The sequence below is a fragment of the Branchiostoma lanceolatum genome, chromosome 12 (genome assembly GCF_035083965.1).
Source record: "Branchiostoma lanceolatum isolate klBraLanc5 chromosome 12, klBraLanc5.hap2, whole genome shotgun sequence".
NCBI lineage: Eukaryota > Metazoa > Chordata > Leptocardii > Amphioxiformes > Branchiostomatidae > Branchiostoma > Branchiostoma lanceolatum.
In genome coordinates, this window is record NC_089733.1 from 13,217,723 (window position 1) to 13,245,468 (window position 27,746).

The 27,746-nt window shown below is 38.8% G+C and overlaps 1 protein-coding gene across 2 annotated transcripts in view; it reads right to left on the reverse strand.

Annotated features, from left to right (window-relative positions):
* Window positions 1-26,741, reverse strand: part of LOC136446035 (acid-sensing ion channel 2-like) — a 70,840-nt gene extending 44,099 nt beyond the window's left edge. Inside the window, exons 1-3 of one of the 2 annotated variants that reach the window (XM_066444309.1) lie at window positions 26,628-26,741; window positions 26,033-26,328; window positions 14,317-14,369 (exon numbers count right to left, since the gene is read on the reverse strand). The gene's annotated coding sequence lies outside the window, so the exon portion shown is untranslated. Of the gene's footprint in view, window positions 1-14,316; window positions 14,370-26,032; window positions 26,450-26,627 lie in introns of those variants that run through there. The other variant, XM_066444308.1, reaches the window with a different exon arrangement.
* Window positions 26,742-27,746: the final 1,005 nt, after the last annotated feature.

Consider the following 27,746-nt stretch of genomic DNA (forward strand, 5'->3'; position numbering starts at 1 on the left):
AACCTTTATTCTATTTTATTTGCAAATTCATACCCGTAGGCTAATTGCAAGGGTACAAACAGTAGAACATGTAACAATGGTAACAAGTATCTATTCTATGCATCTAACTAATATTTATACATACAGCATTACTATACTGAGGGGTTTGACTTCTTCTTTGGAGGCATTGGCTGATGAAAAGTCTAACGTTTTTAATGATTATTGGGTTTTGTGATTTTAGTAGAAATGTGTTCTCGGTGGTGAAATATCGGAAACATTGTTTTAGTTGTTTGGAAAGCTTGTTTCTTTCACCCTCATAATGAGGGCAGTTACAAATGAAATGTATTTCATCTTCCACTGCATCCGTTGCACAATACTAAGCTCATTTCACTTGTCTCTATTCCGAATGTGTGCATTCTTAAATCTTAAACTTATTTATATCCTTAGGGTGTGATTGAAAACGGTTCAACCCTTCCAGCAGATGCTCTCCTCTTGATGTGCTTTGCTGAATATCTAATTACAAAAAGTCGATATTGACCGATCGTCCACTAAAGGTCTTGAGCTTATCATTGATCAGATGATCTCTGGATATCGATTGGTTTAATGAATATTTACGTTGATCTGTTTCGCCTAGAATCGAAATAATAAAGGATGAAGTACCAGTAAAGGGAATTACCTCTTATAATCGTATCTCCACAGAGGCGGAACGCACAGAAATTCGTGAATAATCTGCTGGGTAATTCCTGGCAGTTGAAATTGCCAGGACTAATACGATTCCTAGTGTGCCATTATACTGCAAAATTAGGAGTCCTCAACGCATTTGAAAGAAGAGCCGCTTTGTATTGTGCATGTTCAAGATAAGACGGTTCCCTAAATGAGGAACAAAACGATACTACAATGGTACTAATGAATGCCACTACTGATGCTATTAGTTAGCTTGATTGTCTTCCACTAGTCTCTTGTTTTCCAACAGAAATATGGATGGAATATGCATCTCCTACTGGAATAATCTGTGCTGTATATGGCTCCACTTGGATTAACCAGTCAGAATCATTGTTATAAAAGGCAAATTCTACAGAATCCTTCTATTTACGTGTAAAATACTTTAATGTGTTTATATTTATGCTCAGTTCATTCAACTAAGTTTAAAAATTACATCCTTGCCATTTGCTATTACTTCTGGGTTTCCTTATATACAATATCTATACAATGATTCCGTTATTTTATGACCTCTCCGCTCACTTTTAAGTTCATCATATTTGATTTTGATTCATTTACTGTCTAACAATTGTATTATTTCATCCTATATTTGATTTAATTGTATTGTTCCTGCATTTGATAGAATTGTATTTAATGTAGGTGTAGTGTATTTAATTGTATTAAATGTACATTAGTATAAAAATTCTAAAAACTGTACACTAATGGAGATCTGAATAAAACAAACAAACAAACAAACCTAAGGGCCATAGAAACGGTCACCACCCTAAATACCGAAAGATGTGGGAAAAATTCTACTCTTACCATGCCAATTGCTGCTAGGCGTCAGAAATGCCGACTCGGTCCGTAAAAGGTGAAGGTTGGATCCAGCGGATCACCTTCAAGGATTCGTGGGAAGATTTTCCTTAACAAATTTATAACCATATTGTCTAACACTAGCAGCAATCCCGACCGAAGAGAATGGCTTGTATTACGAAATTAGCAACCGTTGAATAAGAGGCGCGGCTGCAGTTTTCCTAATATTGCTAAAATCGTTACAGGTCTTAAAGGTAGAATTTGCTGCTAAATTCTAACATTTACTTTTGCTATGAATAGCAAAGAACAAGAAACCACACTGTTAAATGGCATCATAACGAAGTCTTTGAAACTCGACAGCTTAACTCAGGGTAGTTGATCCTTTCATTTCACAGCATCTATTGTTTTCTTCCCTTATTCAATTCTATCTTGAACGTTATCAATTACTGGTACGTTATAGACGACGTCTATCTGCTTTCAGTCGAAATATCATTACAGCCCTTCGCGTACAAGACATGTCTGCTGCGGCGCCAAGAAGACAAGCACCTCAGTAATGCATGCTTGACTTGAAGGGCGGGAGTGAAAAGATTAATGTACAGTCGTCCAACAGTGGGAACTTAAGATCCCGTGAACTCATAAGAGGCATGATGAGGTATGGGTCTCACTTATTACCAGATCCAGGAGCCCATTGAGGACAGGAAATTAACGAACGTTCATGGAATGAGCTAGGAATGCAAAGTACCATCAACATCCTGATTCCCATCTCCTAGGACTTAAAAGTCTGGGAACTCGAAAAGACGTGGCTTTGTGTATAAACGTTATCATAAATGTTGTATTTTACGATCTTTAAACATGCCTCAGTTGAAACACTCGACGAACAAGCAGTAATATGGACCTCTGCCACACATTACAAAAGCTACCAGCCAAGTCACAGCACAACGTTGCAACGGACCTATAGAAGTACTTCTTCTCTGCGTTCCGGACGCTAAAAAGTTTAACAGTGGCACGTCTTTTATTATCTCCTAAAGAAACTTATCAAAAGTTAGTCGGAGAGATAACTAAATGCAGACAGAACTAAATGTAGCTAGGTGTAAATTGACTTCTGGAACGTCTAGCAGAATATTTAGACATATGGCAAACTTCCTGATTTACAAAATGTTCATGACAGAATTTACACAGAAGGCCAGTGGTGTAAATCCAATGGTGTGTTTAAGTCGTTGTTGAATCGTATTGCTGGTTTTGTTCACCTTGTAGTGCCTAGTGGCACATAGGTCAGGATGTTTCTGCTGTTTCTGCAGTGTATATTTTTTACCAGGCAGGGCTTATGCACTCCCTCGAACACAGGACATTTTACGCCCCTTCCAAAAGAAGGGTGCAGCCACAACCGAGATGTCCTTTCCCCGGATTAGGACAGGGGTGTCCCAGTTACCAACTAATTGGAATCAGGGACTCAAATGTGAGGCTGCTGCCCGTTGAAGTACAGAGACTTACTAATGGTAAAATCCACAGCTTTAGTACTTTCACTGCTTCAAAACCATGGCGACCTTCCTCCAATTCACAGAAATGATGCGTGGGTTGATCGATACCTTATATTATCCGTAACTCGAGCGGCAAATAAAGTACAAGCCCCGGGGTGGTCTCAGCCCGCCCTACTTCAGACAGATGTCCCAGATATGAAGAAGTCATTTTCAATCGGCTTGTACTGACGGCTGTGGAGACTCGCTTGCACATTACTGCGAAACGATGACAAATTGACGCTATATCTAACAACAACTCCCTGGCTATTAATAAGGAAGTACTGGGGAACGAGTTAAGAGGAGCTAGAAAGACGGGGGAGTATCTGCGTGTCATAAGGGGCTGGACGGGTCAAATGGGAGATGCCACAACCTTTCCTTTGGCTCAGATCAGCCAGATAGAAAACGAGACAAAAGTAATCCTTGATCAGCAATGGCATGGTAATGCCCACAGACAGAAGTCATGCTCGTCATCATACTTCTTGGCACACATGTAAGACGTGAGTGGGCCAGATACTAGATCCATACCGATCCAAAATTCGCATACTGGCTGATTCTAAGAACTGTACAATACTTTTCGATGGTGGGGATAGAATGTATGACATTTTCCGCAACTATAACTATTGCCAGATGAATAGACACTAGTGTGGGTGAGTACTTGAGAATAGCATACGAGGAATGTCCATGAATAGTTTGAATTCACGCTTGATCATGAAATTGCTCGGATAGCTTTCTTATAGTTGAATTTAAAGTTCTAACTTTTCTCCCCCAAAATTTATGGGGGAGAAATGTTCCTGTTTTAGAATCTACGAATGATGGTTCCTCAATCATGAATCGTTGATTACTCCATTTTTTTATACATATCATTAGGCCACATACGAAGACAGATGCATGTTACCACAAAGTCTCGTTTTCTCTCCCCCAATCTCACTTTGGCACTACTAGAAGAGACTGCAGTACGGCAATCAGATCGTCTATCGGAGGCTAGGAGACTCTAGACATTACTTCCGTGCATAGGGAAGCCTCGTGCATCAAACGTTGTCACGTCTAAGATCTTAAGAACCCAACACACTGCTATCAAGTAAAACAGAAGGGGTGACCTAGTCCTAGAGCGTTGGGCCAAATTCTTATCGACATTTCAGGGTAATGCCTTAAAACCTCCCCCGTCCCTCGATGATCAATGTCCAATAAATATGGGTCAGCATATGTGTAACCCTCTAACAAACATCAGGCGCCCCGTTATAAAACTAATAATCCCTGGCCGGGTGGGACGTTTCTTGGAACTCCCTTCTGGTTAGCGCCACCTGCCTACATGATACCATAGAACAAATGAGCCGTGAACCTCTGCACAATCTGTTCAGGATATCAAGCTGGTATGATAGGTGGTTTGCATCAGCAGTTAATGTATTTCAGTAGCTGACTTTGGAAATTCAACGTGAAGTTTATAAACATATAGGCCTGACTTGCACTGAATTTCTACACTTGAGGCAAACCGCTCCACTGAAAGGATGGAACGATGGACCGTCAAAACATTAGAAACATTTTCAGTGTCCGAGAATTTTATCTATTTAGATAGATTTCGACATGTTTAGCGCAAGGTATACTACTGCAAAAAGTGAATTCGCAGATTCAAGTTGCATAAATCTCACCTTTCCTGAAACCACCTGGACCCACTGGGTAGACACTGATAGATCTGGGACAACGTTCGACCAGCCGACACGAAGAAAAGATGTATGAGGTTGAATAACCAGGTACCTACCTTTGACCCCTGGGTCACCCAGGTCACTCCGCCTGACCTTCCTCGTTTCACATTCGAAACAGTTTACCCCCACTGCAAAAACAAAAGACCTAACCAGAGCTATCCAGCACAAAGACAACCTACTGCTGCAGACATACCCTGGAAAAAGAAACTGAAGCATGGTGGGGAATTTACTTTTGTTCCTAGCGCGCATGATCAGAAGGTCGTATGCATTGTTCAAGGTGACCGTCGATTCCTCTACGGTATAGAGTACGTCTACCCCCATATATGGCAATCTAATATTTAGGTTTGTTTAAGAACTAGTTACTGCAAAGATCATTGTTAATGTTCTGTCATATCTAATGGGCTCTATGTACCCAACTTAAAGTTCAATGTCAAAGTGATAACTTGACATTTCGACAAAGGACAAGGTAAGAAAAAGCAACTTAGTTGATATACTCTGAAGACTTGGCTACTGAGGATTCATTCTCGGGGCTTATTGGTAGTACTTGGAGATACAGTTCCACCTTTGGGAAATTTAAATGGAATACCTGTTATCTAGGAGGTATCTATCCGGGAACACCATGACGTGTGACATCTAAATCTCATTATGGATGAGGGATGCTGTGTTAGGTAATACCAGTTGTAATGATATCTGGTACTACTGGTTGTTCAATACGTGGATGTACATAGTACATGTACATAACAGAAGGACCCGAATCACATTGCAACTGCACATATTAAGTTCTTGTATTACCTTCGTCATGTCAAGAAGGCCATTTTTTGGTGCAGTTTGTGGATGTGTTTGAATATTTTCCTGGTGGATGAGAAGCATAATGTTGATTAAAAGAAGTACATCAAATGAGAGAGAGAGAATGACATGTAATAGGTGCATTTTACAATTATTTGTAATTTGCCATGAAACAATGGTGTAGCAACGCGCTATTTCACCGGGCAATAGAAAAATAAACGTTGCCTTCAAATACTTGTGCTAAAACATGCATCTCCATACATATCTTAAATGCAATACACTGTGTGGGGGTTGATATAAGAGACGTCTAGTCACGTTTCAGACTATGTAAGACTAAGGTAGCCTGAACTATGAATATGCACGTTTGTTGCAGTGCGTTGTCTCCCATTATTTCAAGACATTAGCCTTTTAAACTATGAACAGTCACGCAGTTTCTTTGCTGCCGGGCACCTAGGTCTGGAAATTACCATATATTTGATGTGGATGGATCCCACGCGCGTGCTCCTGAATTCGCCTGTGTCTCGAGTTGCGCTTCAACCCAGTTGTTTGTCTTTCCGTCATCAGGTAATAAATTGACGGCGTTTTTTTTATAAATCAGCGCCTGTTAGTTTGCCCACACAAATCTCAAGCCTTTATAAACAATAAATCAAGTGGATAACGATTTCAGACGGCATCAGCGGTTTTTGATCAGTGGGCTTTGAAAAATCAGTGAAACTTTTTTTAACCCTTTTAAAGGCCATATCCAATTGTTTCATTTAATTTGTATAACTTAGCATGTTCGAAATACATTTTTGGGAATAGAGTGCACTGTTGTACCTTGTCTAAAGATTTCGGGGCACAGAAAAATAATGAGGTACACAAAATAAACTAGAATGTCAGCAAACCCTGACTGTAAACCTTTTTGACTCTCCTCAGAGCTTGAATATGAAATTCTACTACTAACTTCAAACACATTTCATCACTTTTCATAACACTTGTATCTGTTGTTTGCTAGGGTATATAGATATAATAGTACCTTTACATAGTAATATAACTTTGTAACCCTAAACATGTCTGTGCACTGGTGCAACCACAGTCAAAATTTAGGTGCATATCTCCGATTTTAGTTGCACAAAAGTGCACATGTACCCAGTATTTCGAGCCCTGATGTACCCGGATGTCTAACCTTCATCAAAGTGACACTAAACCTTTAACAACCTCGACCGTCAAAGAATCCTACGTTGATTTCAGTTCGACCGGACGTCAAATAAAAAAGATAACTGAAGGGTAAGCTGTTACACTTGAGTCGGGTGACCAACATCTCCGGGCTAGCATTGTGATCAGCTAATCACAGGGTACGAATCTGATTGGTGGTAAAATCTCCTTTAGTGACGAATTACCAGAGAGAGTCTGGGATCATGCACGTCATTAAGCTGTCAATCAAATCAGGATCAATGAACCAACCCGTCTCATTTCACCAATGAGGGAAAACTAATCACCATGATAAAAGTAATGACCTCATTAGTATTCCATTAACGTCTGTGATCGATTCCCTGACGATGCCCTAATTCAGTAAATTACAAATAATCACTAAGTAGAAAAAGACTTGGACCCGCGATTTTACATTTTTGTCTTGTCAAGACAGATTCAGTAAACTACAAATATTCACCGCATGAAAAAGACCTGGATCTCCGTTCTCAAATTGTTGTCTTGTCAGATTATTAGTTATTTACATCGTGTTATAACGATACTAGGTGATATTAATTATGAAAGTCGACACATCATCTTGAGATGACTTTTAAAGTGCATAAGACACCAAAATACAACATTTTGTTATTATCTGAAGAAGGATTAAAGGACATAACAATATCTATTTTTGTTTGCTTCTTAAAATAACGTTCTTTCCGAGCCGCAGTGCAAAGTTCCAAACCGGCAACCATGTTCATTGTGACGTCGTGAGTGGGCAAGTCACTGATTAATGTCACTGATTAATGTAACTACCTGGTGGGAAGAATCAAAAGCTGGAGGTATGATGTTTTGATGTTTCAATGTTCATAACATGCGAAGTGTGAATATTTTATGAAAATTGCTATGTTATGAAACAATAGTATTATGGTTTATGTAATTTCAGGAAATTCTTCATTCTTATGCCATTGGTGTCTTATGCACTCTAAGTTAGCATTATGTCTTTATTAACTAACGATATCAATCATATATACATACGTTAATCTTGAAACACCACTTCAGAAATCGAGCTGCTTGTAAGAACTTGGTATCCGATAAAACTACTGTTTTAAAAGCCATTTGACTATTTCACATCCCAAAGTTTCAATTTCATTTTACTTTATTGAAATTGCAACGACGCGATACAGTGGTCAAACCAGGTAGCATTACTGATATATATTCAACCTTCCTTTTAAACTTCCAATGGAGGAGACAGGAAAGAGATGTCATAAATGAATACCGCATAACTTAAATTCTGTATCACTCTAGATTAATTTCGTAGTCTGCTTTGATAGATTCTAAGCTTTGCATAAAAATAGTTTTTAAGCGACCAGTTTAATGTTATCTGATAATGACAATAGTTCAAGGATGAAAATTAACGGCATTTTCCTGTTATAAAAGCTCATACTTTTCAGAAAATCCATGACCTGTTTAACCTCAATCTCCGAACACAACAGTAGTAAAACTTTTAAGAAGACTACTTGCTCGCAACTGATACCAATGATAATGAATGCATCACCAATCTGAGCGTGGTATTGATTGTACGGAATCATGTAAACGCTGCTATTTAATATTTATATCAGACATATTTCATAATGAACAATGAAGAAGGACAGACATAACTTTTCAAGATTCAATTTTCGTGGGTTTTTTACACGGAATGCTCTCTTCAGCCTTGAACCAGTTATTTCGTAGGCTAATTCCAACTCTTGCCAAGCGAAGGACCTTTAGAAAAGAACAGCTAGAAACAACATATCGAAGGTACATGATGAAAGTATATCATTGGAATCATCAGCATGAACAATAAATTTCCTTACTAAATTAATGTTTCACACTGGGAATTGGAAGTAAGAAATTACGAGGCTCTACCAGCCTCCGCGGGTCGCTGGGGAAATAGTAGAAATTGGACAAATAGAGTCAACTGTATGAAGGGAGTCGGCTACGGAGAGAGGGTAATGTGACCCTCCATGGCCAAAGTCCCCCGGCAAATATTCTCTCTATAGCCGGCGTAGTTAGTCAGGTAGAGGCTAGTAAGAAATGCTGCCAAAAACGCCCATCTACGATGATGTTGATATTGCAGTTTAAGCCTTGCTCTGCTGGATTTCCAGACCAAAAATATACCCCCACTGCCTTGGCACCTTTGAAATAAAGGGTACTTGTTTGATATTGCTCATTTTTAGTTACTTCGTTTTACAACAACGTTAACCGCGCGGGTGCAACGTACACATTCCAGAAATTCTCTCAACCAGACAATTGCCATGGCTAGCATATAAAACAAAAATGTGCAAACCGACAATTGTCAAGCTCAGCAGGACTAAATCTTCCCTGATCATATCAAAATTGGCACCGTTCTCATTATAAAAACATGTTACCTTTCAGTTCATATCATACTCTGTGTTAAATCTAAACGGTTACTACTACTGTGGACTATTCATCAATCCAGAACAGACATGGGATCCACAATCGTTATCATATTGGTTTGCTGTCATGCAAAAGATATCAAATTGCCTCACCCTACACACATCGATCTTATGACTTGGCCTAATGATGGTCAAGGCGTCAAGGATATCACCAATACTTCAAAGAACGGCGCAATCTTCTACATATTGCTTAAACGTTACAGCATATTGGATTTCGGACAGACATGTGGGCCCTGTTCAGTGCCTGGGCGTATGCCATTTGTGGTCACGGTGTATCAAACCATGACGCCCGTTGGGGTTTAATGTGATCCACCCTTACATCATTTGCAAACTTTACATGTCTACACAACTCTATTTTGCTTAAATCAGATTGTAGTTCCTTTGCTATGGCGTAAACTGTAGGTAGACGAAATACATTATGCAAAATGAAACCCCATAAAACGCCTACGCGCAATGTTCCGGACAGACCATTGTTTTATATTTACGTTAGCCCAGTAGTGTACATTTCCCCATTCTCCATCAAGCATAAGGCGATTGGTCATGCTAGACAGCTATATTTGTTTTTGGAAGAGATGTCGTAAATGTCAGTTTGAATGTCAAAATAAAGCGCGTTACAGGTATGTTGTTTTTTAGAACCCTCACAAGAAAGCGTTTTGTTTTCAGCATGTTTAGACCTCACAAAGCCTATTTCATGGGTCATAAGATACTTGATATTTCGATATTACATCAAATCTTTGCAAGGTGCATCCAGACGGTTACTGCTTTGGAAAAGGGGTTAGAATGGACGGCAAACCCGTATTACAGTTCAGTTGTGCATCTATTGCAAGGCAATTCATTTTACCCCGCATGGCTGCTTGCTATTGATTTATCTATTTTAATCTGGACTTCAAGATTGGGTCCCAACCACTGAACTACACAAAGCAATTTCACTGCTTGGTGTCCATCGATTTTCCTTGATAAAACATCGCTCCTTTGGAAAATCCCAATATACCGGAAAGGACGACCCTTTCTTTTCGAACGTTGAAGTCACCCGCAAAATGATAAATGTTTTTTCGAGGAAAGCTATAAGCCTCAAATGAATTGCACAGAGCCCTTACAACTATCCATGCCATAAGACCGCTTAGGTCCAGTTTCATCATGCAAGCACGTTACTCCTGGCTTGAGTCAGACAGAAATGAATAGTCAGATCTTATCTGCAGAAGGAACGTACACCACACACGACAATGATTTATCCCGGAACATTCAAGGAAAAGCATTCCCAATCTATTGCCTCCGAACTTGAATGTACTCTCAACGACCCTCAAGTGACCTCACTTCCTTTCGCTGTTGAGATTTAAACTAAGGGTCATCAGAACACCCTGGTGTGAAATAACTTTAAATTGGACGGAGATGGGTAAGCGGAATGACATGGATTTAAGAAAATTGACTGGTCTTAGCTAATTTCCTTCTCTCGTCGTCAGCTGAATACCGAAAGCAAGGAATTACAGGTAGATTAAATGGTCTAATCAGGAAAGTAATTTCCGGTCGTGTACCAGCCAACACTTGCCAAGAACGTTCATACTTTCAATGCTGGAGACATTTGCAAACCATGGTGTTTTGTGGATAGTCTGAATGATTGCGTCAGTTGTGCTTTTTTTTCAGGGACGAATTAGATCGTTCCCTTCAAACAGTAAATAACTATTTCGTTGAAGGCCAAGGCAATAGGTGTAAAGACCGACCGGAAATGAATTCCAACATCTTAACTTGAGGGCTCATATTGATAATGATATGATGATTTGAGGAATACTCAATTATTGTACAAACTGTGCAGATCGAGTCGAAAAAGTCACACTCTTCGTATGAAAATAACTTGGAATTGCTCCTTTACATTATTCATTGTGATGCTGTCAGTAATCTTCACCAGACACAAAATACACACACCTGGGATTATGGATCAGCATAGGTGGTTTTAGCCGGGTATACATACACTTTTGAACTATATATAATTGCTTGAAACACACTATTTTAGTTTGTTTGTAGTTTATTTGTTAGTGAAATTATATGAGGGGTTGGTGTCTTCATGATGTACCGAACAGTCATAATCAAGATTTATATTTCTAATTTTAGTAATTAACATATTAGAAGGATACTACTTTTATGGACAGTTGTTTATCGGTGTTGAGCAACTGAAAATGCTTATCTACGATCACTCTGTGTGAAACCTTCCCTGTATTTAAGGATCACACGATCAAAAGGACCGGGTGCACATCGACCACCCACAAAGCAAGAGCCATCACTCTTTTAACTTACATATTTGAGTTTGAGTTCATTAGGATCCACAATTAGCTTAACAGCTACTCTTCCTGTGGTCCATTCAAAAACATGACCGGACAAAACTACATGACACACAGGAACACCACATATACAGAATATACATATACATAAATGATTAAAGAAAGATAAGGCTACTTGAGGTCTATATACACAATGTTGACAATATCTAATAACTTTACAGTTTCAAACCACTCTATGTGCTGGACAACGTGCTTTTTTTCGAGAATTTGTTATGAGCTTCGGTAAGAGGATGATTTGTGATTTAGATGATCGTGTTTGATAACCATGTGATTGCATTGTGATCTGTTTATACAGAGATTTACCAGGTAAAATTATAAATAAGATGCTTCAAGTTTGTTGAAAAATCATGTGTCAGGTGCGGTGCATTAGATTTTCAACATGTATGAAATACCTACTGGCACGCAGATGCTGTTCTGATATTTTTATGGTTTATATATAAGTTGAAACGCCTCTAGGATGAGCATTTAAATCTAATTGTATATCTAACGGCTTGCCATGCTGATTGTGATGGAAGACGACAATAATCCGCTCTTCCTGTTTGAATAGACGCCAGTGACAAATCTTGACAATTAGAGAACTGCTTCCGTACGTCATACCCCCAGTGATGTGTACTCGTACTAAGGAAATAAAGAAGTGCTTGCGCAGATTGCACACCATCAACATTCCTCTCACAGCAGCCAAATGGTTTGGGCGTTCCTATGTCGGATGTCAATAACAGCGTTCCCCATCAACGTTCCCTTTTCGTAAGAAATATGAAGCTTTATCAGCCTTCTTGTTTTTTAACGTCTGAAGTTGAAATTGCACCAGAAAACGATTACTGGAGAAAGCAATTGATGTTTGGGTTAGAGAATTCGAAATAAATCCATAAGTGCCTTATACAACTTGAAGACCATTTCTACCTTGTGTAATTGTATGGGTGATGGCAATTGATATTCCCTTCTAAGAGGGTACCTTTCTAAGAGGGTGCCTATCATAAATGTTCCACTCTCTAAATAGCTCTCCACGGTGTTTTTAAGTGCACATGCATAAGTCTTGTAGATGGAATCTGGTTAGAGAGGAACAATGCATATCTTCGCAAAACCCAGACAACGAGACGAGCAAGCAAACAAACAAGTGAGAAAGACATTGTCTAAACATCAATATCTTCATAATGTTAGAGATATTAATGAAGGTTAGACATGCAGGTGCATAACACATAGAATAAAATAAAGCATAGAACTGGATGACCCCGCTAGAGACCTAGTTAGGTTGTATGATTTTGTTGGAATAAAATCATAAGTTTTCTACATGGGACTGTAGTTTTATCAAACAGTTGGTGTGTTGATTCTTTTTTAAATTCAAATACCTATCTAAGAGCGAAATAAGTAAGAAGACTGGTATAGCGCTAGCCGTAAATGGAAGTCCTTCTTTTGAAATGCAAAGTCGCTGGGCAGTAAACTTAATTTCTAAGAAGATGGACTTCTACCAGTTACTTTTGATCCGGCTGATCGTTCTCGAAAGCTAGATGTGAATCATCCCCACCGTCCTGACATCTTTCTAATGAGTTGAAATGGGGACATTGTTAATCGGCGGAACCATAAGTGATATCCATCTATTTTGAACGAGCTGCTACTAAGCTGACATGCTTGCAGTAGGTCATTGGTTCATTAGCGCTTGTTACATGCCGAGATAGATTTGACCTCAATATCATACCACCGTTCTAAAAATCAAATTGGTGTCATTGGCCATGAGGAAGTCTTCCCCCAAGACAAGCTGTGATTTTCCGTGCTTGGTTCTGTTGCGGTAATTCATATGTCTATTCATTAATCACGCCGACGCCGAAGTCATCAATTGTCCTCGTGCGCAAAATTGATGTAGACTATTTTAGCAAACATGCAACTTCTATCTAATGCAACTAAGAAGCAAAAGACTTGTCTACTGTGGAGTACCCCTGGCGTCAACTAGTCTCTTCAAACTGCTATCATCTTTGATATATCAGGTCATTATCAGAAGTTACGTTTCTCCTCAGAAACAACATACAATTATAGAATTTCATGAAAAAAGATAAATACATCACATGGTATGTTGGCAAAGACATGTAGGTAGAATACATAGAGAGACACATCTATTTTGATCCCTAATCTTCACAGATTTTGCAAAAGATTCATATCTGCTTCACCCACACCCCATGTAACAATGCAAAGGCGAAGGTAAACGACATAAAACTTCGTCCAATGCTCAGGTTAACGCAACACTTGTGCCAATAGAAATCTTGAAATGATGTTGACAAAAACGCAAGCTACGACACATTTATTTTCTACGGCGCTGACGTTGAGTAAACCGGCGAACATTTTCTTTCTTTGTCATAAGTTTGCCTTCCAGAATGAATTCACTGGTCCTTTTCGCTTCGCTCTTGTTTGATGTCTAATAGTATGGTAGTATCTGTTCTAGCGAATGATCATACAAGCTTGCACATCTGCTAGCTCAAACCCGGATGTTCGTCGGATAAGCCATATCATGTGAAACAAGTACACAATTGGCCAACCATTGCTACTTCTAAGTAACATCCGTGGAAGCCTCAGTCAATTACCCGTTCAATGCATAATTGTTTTAATAAAAAGAATAACACTACCATTAAGGAAGATACCCAAATGTTATAATTAAGTTTACTTCTTGTACCGTTGATATGATTTTCATTACACAGAGTAAGAAACATTGCCAGATATTACTTACGCTGTTGCACAGGAAAAGCTACGGGTTGCTCTGGCAAAAATCAATAAAACTGTTGCTCGCTATGGTTGTCATAAAGCGCAGATTGAAATGAATTGCCTTAAGGAGTATTTGGAAAAGAGAATTTTTACCATTAATTAGATTAAACGAACATACCTTTTCGTAATACTCTTCGTCCCTATCTTCATTCTCCAACCTCGCAGTTGTTTCTGTAGGAACGACAATGATCTGGTATTATTGAATAATAATACCAGCACATACACCAATGACACATTAATTCAATTGATTCCAGTCTATAACTATGGATAGCCAGTTATAGCCATTGACGGAGTACCCCAGTACTGCTGATAATTACGGATAATAACACTGCGACAGAAAATACGTAAAATCTAGATGAACAGTAATGTCGTATCATTAATTGCAGCAATGGTAGGCATCATATATAGTAGTATTGATTCTTTATTGTTCTAAAAACTAGCACGCTAATACACAGGCGTGTATATCTCACCAAGTCAGAACATTTGAAATTACATGACACAAGGTATATATAATAATAGGTTTCATATGACAACAGATATTGATTAAAACAATGACACCTGGAGATACAATTAAGAATTCAATCGACTCTAACGAATAACAACATGTCGGTGATTCAGTTATTCCAATTGAAATGGTATGTATAACTACACTGCAGTGAAAAAACATCAAAATTCTTTGGAAGTAAATTTCCCCTCGCCTTTTGTGCACCACCAGAATACTAACACGGTAAGCCCGAAATATGTCACAAGAACTTTCTGCTCAGAATCCAATTAACGACAAATCCGTCTCGAATCGCCTCAAAGTGGCGAATCCACCTGAGTTAAGATTAATTAGATTGAAATCCAGATAGAGCCTCCAGATGAAATTTCAAAAGAAAAACTAGATTCGCTGCGAATCAAATCAGGCCGAGATCTGAATTAGATTTAACTGCTGACAACGGGACTCATTGACAAACGATTCTAAGATTGATGCTCGACTTTTCATGAAAGCATTAAGCTTAGCAGAGCTATCCTCATTGTAGCTCCTTCACATAGAGTTGCTTTCATTTTTTATGATCTCAGCAAGGATGCAGTCTTCCAGCTCGTGCTTAAGCTCGAGTGTGGATTTAAATAAAGCAAGGGATCCAATTCTGTATGCCCATGTGTATACCAATAAAGCACCTGATTGATATGTTGTACTTTCTAACAGATGTAGTTTTCTTTGACTTCATTCTGTTATTTCACGCATTTTTTCTTCTTAGCGCTGTCGCCATTCTTGATTTTGTGTTCATTCGACATAGATCTCGTAATATCTGTATATCATCTTCCTCAATTAAATACATCGATTTCTTTAATTCAATTCAGTCATTTTAGATTATCTTATCATTAGTTTAGTTATTTCGAACTAAAATCGATCGCTGTATCATAATGATTTTCATTAATCGTTAAATCAAATACCATTGGAATGATTTTAACAAAACAATAATCAGACGTTATAGGGATACTCGGAATCGTGTACAATACAATATAATACAGATACAACACATCTTCTCACATATATAAAGCATTTATAAATATTAGTATGACATGTGAGATGACATGTCATCAAAGATTGACTTCGGAACCATGTATTACTTCGATCGGATACCGTTTGCTCCTGTTAGATCTAGAGAGGGTACAAATGACTAGGATAGCAGGAATGTATACAGATATGGTTGCAATGTATGGATAAACCATCTTGTATTCTCTTCTGAATACTGATCTATTACGCCTTATCCCATTTCACATCGTAGGTGCTATTCTGTATACATTACCGTTACGCAATTTCAAGAAAGTCAATGCTCAGAATGCAATTCCAGCCGGGACCACCAGATATTGCAGGGAGAAAAGTGCACATTACCATTGGCCGGGTCAGCGGGTTGCCCAGACGATTGCTAAGGAGGCGCCACTGGAAATTGCATTTGAACGGAGATGAGAACAAATCCACTCAGTCATCCAGCGGGGCGGACTCAAGGACAACACTGAATATTTACATTATACATCTCAACAGTAGGGACACGTAATCTGTTTTGATTCAGTGGGAAAGGCCTGCGACATTTTCAAGGCTATCATTTTAAGAATAGATTGAAATTCAACAGCCGCACTTTAGCATAAACAAGGCAAGACCAGAATACTTGTGAGGATTCTCTGCAAATATCACGGACATCCTTGGAATGTCTTGATTTTATTTGAATTGATTTGAAAAATAAAAGATGACTGATTATGACATTTAGACGTAAATAGTCATTCTGAAGAGCATAAATGGAGTAGAGAATTCCAAGCAAATCTAATATCATAAATATGGTTGCCCTTTGGATGAAAATAACAATATGCATTTTGTTCTAGCTCTCGAGAATTTGTAAATGTTTATTTCGTATCTAAGGTGCATATATTTCTAGATGGTCATCCATAAGAATATACAAAATATCCTTTTCGTTCATGCTTACGTTTCTAATTATTACAGATGTACACCCTGAATATGTGACAGTGTGAGTGGTTGTCGGTAATTTCCCTACGCTGAATTTTTTTTGTCTCGACAATCTAGGTTCATATTCCGCCTACGACTTGTGTGAGCGACGAAGTGTGAGCGCCATTTCTAAGGTACTACACCGATCACATTACAAATGTATCTAGACATTCAAATACGTAAACAGTACAAATAAAATTACCATACTATTGTTACGGTTAGATTTGAAACATAACTTCAATCCCCAGAAATTGAAATATCAAGAACAGCTGGTGTTAATACATAACATACACAAAGTGCGCGTAATACTAATATAAAACAGACAATATCACACTGCAGCTTACGGCAGTACTCACAGTCATGATCGTCATTAAAAGCAATTAAAGTAACCCACAGAAATTACATATCAACTCTGCCTAATTGTCAACACAGTTGTAGCTAGCTAGCTTTTTCCCCACTGATTTGTTTGACTTTCAGTGTCTAATTGCTTACACTTTTTTAGACAGGAGTTTTCCCCCACTAATTATTTTTTTACTTTCAGTGTTCACATTTTTTGTAGCTACCTAGCAGTTTCCTCGCTAATTTGCTTGACTTTTAGTGTCTAATTGTTCACATTTTTTCTACCTATCTAGCAGTTTTCTCAACTAATTTTTTTGACTTTCAGAGACTGTCTAATTTAGATGATATGAACCTACCCTAGGAATCACGTCGCGTTTCCGCGGGCGGTAACGTCACCCCGGTAACTGGCTCACTTCTACCCATATCCACCTGTCACGACGAGTCTTACGGGGAGGGATCCGGGGATATGCGACACATGAACGCCATCCATAATAGACGGAGTAAGACTGGGAGACTCCCCTGCCGCGCGGTCCCCCGAAAGTGCGAAATGGAACGAAATGGAACGAAATGGAACGAAATGGAACGAAATGGAACGAAATGGAACGAAATGGAACGAAATGGAACGAAATGGAACGAAATGGAATTAACTAAAACAATATATATGTAATATTATGATGTGAAATACCACTAGATAGCGAAATATAAGAAGTAGACCGAAACAGGAAGCATCTTAAATACAGATGAGTGGTAAATACATAATATTACGTGTTTTATTTCTTGAATCTATGTGATAATATTAAATACAACATTTTTGTCGCGTTTGTGTGACTAGATTCTTCCTTGCAAATGGAAGCGCCGCGTGCAAAGAGATCCGCCGCTCTTCCTTGTGTACCAACGATCTGGAAATGAACTGCTGCAATAGCGGGGAAAACAAGCAAACGGAACTGAGTATCGAAGTTAGGACCAGATTATACAGAAGTTGCTGGTAACATTGCATCTCCAAGAGGGCATGAGGCAAGCGTTATCTTATTATGTATACAGCTAGCGTGTTTGCGTGTTGTGTGAACCGTGAAATACATGTCCTCCTCGTTCACACCCTCCCTTTGTTTTGTCGGGAACAGGGAAGCAGAAATGTCTCCAGAGGACTCCACGTCCGTGTTTGAATGGAGTGTGAAATGTGTGAAATTGTTCACGCAGCGCAGAGCTTCATTTGCATATCATTAACGGAGGGCGGGTCCATTCCCCGACAGCGGTCTGACTTTAAGCCGAAGAATTGGTTGTATAAAAATCGTTGTTGCGGAGATATGCATATGCTACGTACTAGTTATGGACTAAAACCGTATGTAAATAACTGGAAAGTCGGAGTTTGATTCAACCTGTCGGTAGCACGCCCACAGTTCCGTCACGCTGGCAACAATGGCGGTTCATTTGTATGCGGGGCTCCATTTGGGAGAGAAGAGTTCTTTCCCGCAACACGCAAACACGCTGTATGAATAATAAAATAACGCTTGCCTCATGCCCTCTTGGTGAATTATGAGATGCAATGTTACCACCAACTGTATAATGATAAATCTAGTCCTAACTTCGATACTCAGTTCCGTTTGCTTGTTTTCCCCGCTATTTGCAGCAGTTCATTTGCAGATCGTTGGTACACAAGGAAGAGCGGCGGATCTCTTTGCACGCGGCGCCTCCATTTTCAAGGAAGAATCTAGCCACACAAACGCGACAAAAACGTTGTATTTAATTCTATCACATAGTTTCAAGAAATAAAACACGTTATATTATGTATTTACCACTCACTTCTGTATTTAAAATGCTTCCTGTTCCGGTCTACTCCTTATATGTCGCTATCTACTGGTATTTCATTTCATAATGTAACATTTGTTGTTTTAGTTCGTTCCATTTCGTTCCATTTCGTTCCATTTCGTTCCATTTCGTTCCATTTCGTTCCATTTCGTTCCATTTCGTTCCATTTCGTTCCATTTCGTTCCATTTCGTTCCATTTCGTTCCATTTCGTTCCATTTCGTTCCATTTCGCACTTTCGGGGGACCCCTGCCGCGAGCATACAAGGAGGCCTAATCACTCCTTTCTGCCTCGCAGCCGGAGTGATCAGCATCCCAGCACGATATTAATCCACTTCATAATTACAAAATTACCAGTAGGCACTGTAGAAGCAAGTTAGTGTTTGCAAGCATGTAAATGTAACAAAAATACCATCATTTAATCTATCTCAGGCATCATTCGACTAGTTCCATTATAATGTAAGCTATATTGTGAAGGGATGACCCATTAAGTTTATGTTAAATAATCCTTTTTGTATTCTAATTTGTTATGATTTTTTATGATAAGGGCTCTGTTGGAAACCAGTCACTCAGTTAACTGAAGGGACCACCCTAAAGATTTATGAATAGACAAAGAGATAAGCTATATGGTGTATATAAATATTGTTTTCCTATATTGAGTACGAATTTTGCTTCCTTCATTTGCTAAATTTTCTTTTCTTTTGTGTGTATACCATTAACAGTATTTATAATTGTACCGTCGGTTCGGGGAAACGCCCACGAAAAGCCACAATGTTTGTTACTTTCCTTGCACGTTCTTCTGTTATTTCTAACTACATGATGCGTTTCTTGTGAAAATGTACAATAGATAAATGAAGAAAAACGTTTGGCAAAACATAGCTCCTAGCCTAGGCCTCCATTCATATAATTGCCTTCTATCTACGAATTTCATTTCATTAGAGAAGCTAGTCATGTACCTCTTTTTCCCCTAATTTTTCGCAAGTTTAACCATGCATACGTGCACCTAAATCAAGGCGTTTATCAGTCAAGACGCAAGATATGCATAACTAACTTCCTTTTTTCTCTGACAATGATCCATTACTAGATCAGGCGAACGCGATATTCAAGTGCAAATAAAACACATACTTCATATTACGTACGCCGTTTATTAATACTTTAATGCTCTCACGTGCCCATCAAAATCGTCAGGGACACAAAGCATCAGCAAGACAAATTTTGTGTTTGCGACCAGATGTAAAATTGATGAACGGCCCGGTGCATTGTCCCTATGGGGGACGTGAACAGAGAGTTCTTGGAAAGTGCAAGGTTTATGAAAAATCATTCTATGTAGACAAACATGACAAGCATTCGAAATTGAGTTTCCTGTCATTTTGTTAGAAAAGCGTGTTGAGTTATTTGATACTAGGAAAGTTTTCTGTATTTGCTCGTATTCCCAGCCTTATCATTCTTAATATATTGAAATACAAACTGTCGTTACTGTCATTAATTTCTATACGTTTTTTTGAATTTCTATACACATCTAATTGTCCCTATGAATGTATATGATTAGTCTGTAAACATTCGACTAATCATAAACAGGGTAGTATTATGAATGATTCAGCTTCTTGTCTGTTCCAATTCTCAAACTCAACTCTAGAACCGCGTAATATCATTGTTGAAGAGCCCAGTAATCATATATCGGTTAGCGCAATACATATTAGTATGTTCTCAGGCATGAATCAGTCGTAGTCAAAATATCATTTTGCAAAAGTTTGTAGTATACAGAAATGACCCCGTTATTTCATTGAACCCGGTATTCTGAAGTCTTTCAATGCCAAATCACTGTGCTGCAACCATGAAGCGTTCTGTAAACGGCAGGGGATCCTATGGATTATCGTTAATCCTCCAGCCGAAATTGAATACCATGGTTGGATTATCTCCGTTTGGAAAGATAAGACTGTAGGAAATAAGCTATTTCTTTTCGCTTTTAAGGATCGTAGACTACTGTCTTTCTTGTAAAATAAGTACTTACCGTGCAGTCCTAAGGTCTTACTCGGTCGTTACCTTTTGGTCACATCTGTACGATCTAGATGCTGATAAAGCTTTCATCAAATATAAGAATCGTAATAAGAAATTTGATATAAACCACCTGCTCATCAAAAGGTGACTCTTTCTGTTCAAACATATTCAAAATGTAAAAGAAAAGAGCTTACGTTGATCATGATATGATGATATTTATAACATTTTAAAGTCATCATGAAATCTAGTATTTGAAGATGGGACTTTTATTTACAATGTGTGTAGCGTTAATTATCATAGTTGTGTAGCGTTAACTATCATAATTTTGATGGGTACCATATCACCACCACATTGAAAACAGTGTCCTTGTGGCCTTCTCAAGAAAGTTCTATTGAATACTTGAATATCTGAAGTATGTATATCTCGGGGATTACTGATGCTGTGCTGGCAGATCTCTTTAAATTCACCGTTTGTTTTTAAACGTAGCGGCCTAAGAGTACCCGTTAGAATCATGTGATTTGACGTTACGTACAGAACACAACACTCCTGATATAATAGATGTAACAACAATGATGAATCACACACTTTACCCCCCACGCTGAACGCAACATATGCCATCCCTCACTCGGATAACTAGTAGATTTATTCAGGTTCTTAACAACATATTATATATATATATATATATATAAAGCAAGACTCCATGGGTCTCTCCCTTATAAACAGTGCAGCTGAGGAGATCCCCATGTCTGAACTTCAGCACTAACAAACTAATCTGTTATGCACATCATAATTACATCTCAACAACTAAAATATATTTTATTTCATTTTATTCACATATCTTTTACGAGTTATCAGGCAAAAAGCACAATTGCTCATTTGATACCTTCTACTCAAAAACATGAATATAAAAGAAGTGTAAAGCACAATGTCAATATGCATACATGAATACAAAATAGATAAAAGAAAACGAATTTAAACAAGACAAGTTGGACCTTTATCAATGGCGAGAATCTAAACCATTGAAACTGTAAATTGAAATTGATTCATTATCCAACTTCTTCATTAAAGCTGACCTACTGTCGTATGATTATGCATTGTTTTTTTATATCATACATATCTGAAAGTTTCATGTCATTCTGTAACTGTGGGGCCTGTATATCAGCAACACTGCCAGGGATAAATAGAATTAAGATAGAGGCAGAGCAAAACAGTTGAGATCTAAATGCAAACCAAGATGAAGGCAGATGCCGATACCCAAACCTACCGTTAAGCTATATTGACAGTTATATGGTTGTGTGTACGCTGCACGACCTACTAAGTCCTCATTTCCTCATGCGCCATACATGTCTCCAATCAAATTTCCTGCCTCATAACAGCCTTTCTAGTCGTGTCGGTCAATGGGAGCCATCAACTACTCACCATAAAGAATGTTCATTTCCCGTTTACTGATAGCATTTATTAAATTTCCTACCCCGCACATATGGTACATTGTTTATCGTTCGTCTGTAAAAGACGGGGAATGGTCTGGATGAAATATTGCTAATTGTAATACTTTTGACTAATATTAACGGGTATGAAACGAATAGACAAATAAATCAATACAAACGTGTTGCAGTGGTATGCTGACTCAATTAGATACCACCAAAGGGGTTACATATTTTAACCTCCTTGGTACCACGCATTGTATGCGGACTCGGGATACGTAGTTGTAATGAGATGTATATGAGTACCAAGCACCAATTGCGTTGAAAGCAATCATATGAACTGAAACGTACGTAAGAAATACCATAATCAAATATTTTGATTTTTAATGTCCTTTTTTGGACGGAAATTTGACAAATCTTTTATGGAATTTCAATTTATTTTATGAGTCAATGAATATATGCATCAGCTTCCTACCTACATGTTAATGTAACTGTTTCTTTTGATATCACGCACTGGACGATGTGTAGCTCTGACGCAATAGACAGGATAGGACAGAAGCATTAGCAAGAGTTTTCTTCTTTGCCAGCTCCGAAGAGAACTACGTTTTCCGTCTACAGTAAACGTTGAAATTTTCGCGGTGGTTTAATTGATATTCGTGGTGACCTTTTCACTGCAATCATTATGTTCATGTGGCATGTTAACACTCATACCTTTGCCTTCATAGCCTCAGATGATATCCCAAACCTGGACTTGTCCTGTATGTAAAATTTTGCATGCGAAGAAATAGCAGAGTTGCTCTCAACTTGATGCATGTCATATTGTGGATAATGATAGTAATTTTGGAATAAAGGAGTTCATAGCTTCATATAGCCTCAGATGATACGCAAACCAATAAGATGGACTTCTCCCATATGTACGATTTTTCAGACACAAAAATTGCAGATTTGTCAATATGCTACATGTTATTTTGAAGATAACGCGCACAATAATGAAATAAAGAGGTGTGTTTGTTTAATCTGGGGCCATTCACCAGTTGCCAGTAACCGAGATCGATTTCCGTAGTAGAGCACTTGAAAACATTCACCGACTGTCTTATCTGACTAACATGCCCCTCCTTCTCTTTATTATCATACTTTTGTCATCAAAATGTATGATAGATATACGGCTGAATCACACATGTACTTTAGAAAGGTTGGTGCTTCTCTATCTAAATTGCCAATCATAAAGCGGAAAGATAAAGCGCACTCCAAGCGTTAGGAACAAATATCTGTCAAGATAACCTGAAATGTCTTTCACGTATTTATTGGTCCTGTAGAGTACTTACACTGGCGAATGGCAATACCGCAAATGTATGTTTTTGATGTGACATGTTGCTATGGCCTACTATAGTTACATGGTTACACATGGGATTACCACCATTGCCAGCGCATCTCATCTAGATATACATAAAAAAGATCAATAAGTTTGCTTCGCTCTGTTTAGCTAGGGGTCAATGTTTTAGTACGCGGATATTCCCTACGAAATCTCCATAGTTATATGGATTCCTGGACGTAAACGGTTCTGGATACACATAAGCATGCTGATTCGAATCGGTAAGACCAAGTATACATATTTTATGATGAATTTCGACAACTGTTGCAGAAAAGGGGATCTACATCAACAATTGCAGCACTAAGGACAACATCCATTATACACGGGGTAGGGGGACTGACTTGAATATTTCAAAGAGAATTGCTTCTTCTCAGTACAGATTTAGATCAGTAGTATTTTGCAGGGAGATATCTTTACATACAGCCTTGCTTTAACATATTCCACACATATGGAATATATACCATGGTAAGTCTATTACTCTGGATGGAGCTTGTTCTATAGTATGTACTTGATACACCTACGTAAAATCAATTTTCGACGGTTTACATTCCATCATAGGTACTGCTTCAATGCTGCACATGAACTTATTATTTTATGATGTCTTTGATTACACACTCAGCATCAGGGCGTCGACCTCGTCACATTATCATCCATATTGAGAAGGGCGATATGAAAACGCGACGTGGAACGTGTGCTTTCAGATGTCTACTCGATATGGACAAACGTTTGCATGCATAATCCGTCATGATGGTTTACAACACTCAAGTCTCACTTATGTAATCATCTAGATACGTAGGAGAATCATCAATATTTCTGATGGATACACCAAACGGTGTATCGAATTGTATTTTGTGAACATACTTGGTTTGAATAGAAAAAAAGGCATTCTGTTCTCTCTACCACCTTAGATTCGTGGCTTCCACACGATCTATTCACTTCAGAATATTCGTCCCTAATGTCCGTGTTTTGAACCTCTAGATTTCCCTAGAGTCGATCTCGATGTCCTAAGAACACATTAATAGCAATCCTTCTGAATTGCAAGATTTCCGAAATATGTATTTTCGTATGAACTATAGATGGCCTTCAATAGTTAGTCCCCCTTCTATCAGCTTTTATTACTAAAGCTATCAATGTTAGGCTGTTATTGGAATGTTGCTGTATGATACAGGCGATCATACAAATGAAGAAAGCCGTACCATCGTTTAATTCACATTCTAGTTTGCTGCAAAATGTATTTCTGATCAAGCTCACCATTAAAGTACTCTATTTCGTGTAAACAGGGCTGCAAACGCATTGAGCATCAAAGAAGGGTTCGTAGATAGATTTTTAAACGATAGCCAATCAGAGTCATTCTCTTACAAAATATACTGAGTTGCTCTATTTGAAGACCAAGAAATAACCGGCTCATTTGAAAACTTAGTCTCTCATTTTGTCGTTTAGCTATCTCCATCAATTGAGTGTCGTTTTGCAACCCCTTTTAGTAAATATGCCTTCTGCAATATGTGTCTCGATCGATTGCTAATATCCCAGGGGACCTGCTATCCTAATTAATAAAATTCTCTCATCATTTCTATCTCTACGTACGTCGTGTTGCTAGTCCTTCCCTTGGGCAAGAGAAAACCACACTCAATCCGGAGTTCATCATCCAAGCGGTTTCCAAATTGCTGATGCTTTATTCGACCTGTCAGCCTGGATGAATGACGTGTACGGAAGTGTTCCGTAATTTCTACATTATTGTGCATGTCCACCCTTCTCTTTCAGCGTCCCCGGCGATTTCAATGATAGGCATATGAAAAAAAAGATTAGATGGGGGAAAATATAGGAGATAAGACCGATGCTCGTATCTGCAGTTAGCTACAACAATTCGTTTTAGAGTCTTTATGCATTATTGGGTAGCGCAGGGCCCCGTGTGTAGAATAAAACATGGTGCGCGTATGGATTAAGGGTTATTTCTGTCATGTGGGAGCTCAGCCAACGTCAACATGCGGAAGCTTTTTTCAAACGCTCACTGAATGCTGTATTCAACCTGACATAGCTACAGGTTTTCCTCCACAGCGTTATAGAAACACAACAATGGGAAGGCGAGCTGTTTCAATAATGTAACACACAGATCTACAAATTGTGGCAGACACGGATGTTTGGCGTACCGAATTGCACAGAGCCACAATCAGAGACCGAAATGAGTCCGTAAAATGAGCCTTTCCCTGAGTGTAACAGGGGAGCACCTAAACAGCGCAATGGCCACCTTCATGGCACGATTTGAACGCCTTTCAATTCCAACCGGCGTTAACTGAAGCTGTTTCGCAAAGCACACTCCTGATTCAAGAAATCCATAAAAGGAAAACTTCCATTCAACATTGCCTTACTGAAATATCAATATCATATTTCAGTAGAAGGAACACATTCGTCTTACCTCTCTTCGACGTCAGGGCAGATGGGATGGCGTCCACCTTACATTCTAATCATGTCGTCAAATCTCGGGTAGAAGATCCCCTGATGATCTAAGGGAAATGTGGCGGAGGCGAAGGACAAGGAGCTTGGTGAGTCGACGTGCGGTGTCGTCTGCCACGGTACACAGCCGTGAACGATAACTACTGCGGGCGGCAGGGACTCCCGGTACGGCTGCCGAGGAGACCAGCAGGTCCTGCCGTTGCCATCTGGCGGTTACTCACAGTTTGATCTGCCTGGAAAAGGCATGTACGTCCTAATCTGGGGAGAGGAGTAAAAAAAAATATCGATGTTAGATCCACGAACGTCCTGTTGCCTGTTGATAGTGGCGGGTCAAGCGGATTCTCCCGGAGCCTATGGAACAACTAGGATTCCACCAACTGCGCAGGTGCGGCAGAAGGAGAAGCGGAAGATGCCACAAAGAATCTAGAAAAAAAAACGGTTTACTAAAAGAAATTGAACCCTGTGAAGTTTACGGCTAACCCAAGTAGCTTGCTGAGATTTATATCTGCACAGTAACCACTGCAGGGCGGAGAAGGTAGCGCTAGCTGGTACGTTACCTGTAGCGGAGAACGCAATTTCAAACACAGCACGGTGTTAATTTGCACATCTAAGATGGAGAAAAGGTCTTCATCGCTATTCTGAGGCTGTCGCAGGTGTTAGGTTGCGAGGTCGACTCGCCTAATGAGATTAAACGGGACGTCACAGCGCCTTTAGGAGGAGGCGAACGTAAAAAATAGAATAAGGTCATCTTCCGAGAAGGCTTAATGATCATTGTTCTTTTCTTTATTTTTCCTCCATAATACGAAAACAGAATGCTAGACTAACGTGATCCTACTGAAATAACACAGGTCCCTTTGTAGATAAGATTTTCGAATATGTGATAGAATTTACAGAACGAACAAGAAAAAAGTAAAAAGAATAGCAAAAAAATTAAATCCTCTAAGAAGGCTATTGATGATCTTTGTTCTTTGATTTCTTTTATTTTTCCTCAACAATGACAATGACAATGAGGGTTATTGCATATTCATGCCCAACAAAGGGCCAAATGCATTAGAATATCATGAAAATACTAAAGAAAATGCTTAATCTATGATTTGCACGCTTCTTCTCTCTTCTTAAAATATGTGTAGGCAAATTCACAGAATTTTCATATTACATCGTAATCAGCTACTGACATTAGATATTAATACGAAAACAGAAGGCTACATCCACGTCTACCTGGCTAAATAACACACGTCATTTTGCGATGCAGCCTCTGCAATATGTTATCGAGTTAAACAGGAAATGAAAGTGAAAGTAGAAATACCTTTACTTCTTATCGACAAGAGCCCGCATGGTAATTCTGAGGGATGCTACCAGTTTTGTATTCAGCGATGTCGGTCGATACGTGGCTAGCCTAGCAAAAAATTATCGCTAACAGTAAAGTCAAAGGCAACGGTAATCAGGCATTGACTTCAAATGAAAATGAAAGTAATGAAATATGTTAATGTAATTATCTTCTCGCCCTTTTATTCAACAGTCATCGTACATAGAATTAAGCAATTAGCGCAAACGAAGTGCGATCCTTTAGCAACAAGTATGTTAGGAAAGGACGGAGTCTGGCCTGCATTCCGTATAATTAAACACATAACTTTATATTGTGCAAATTTTGTTTTTAGAAATAAATTAAAGTCTAA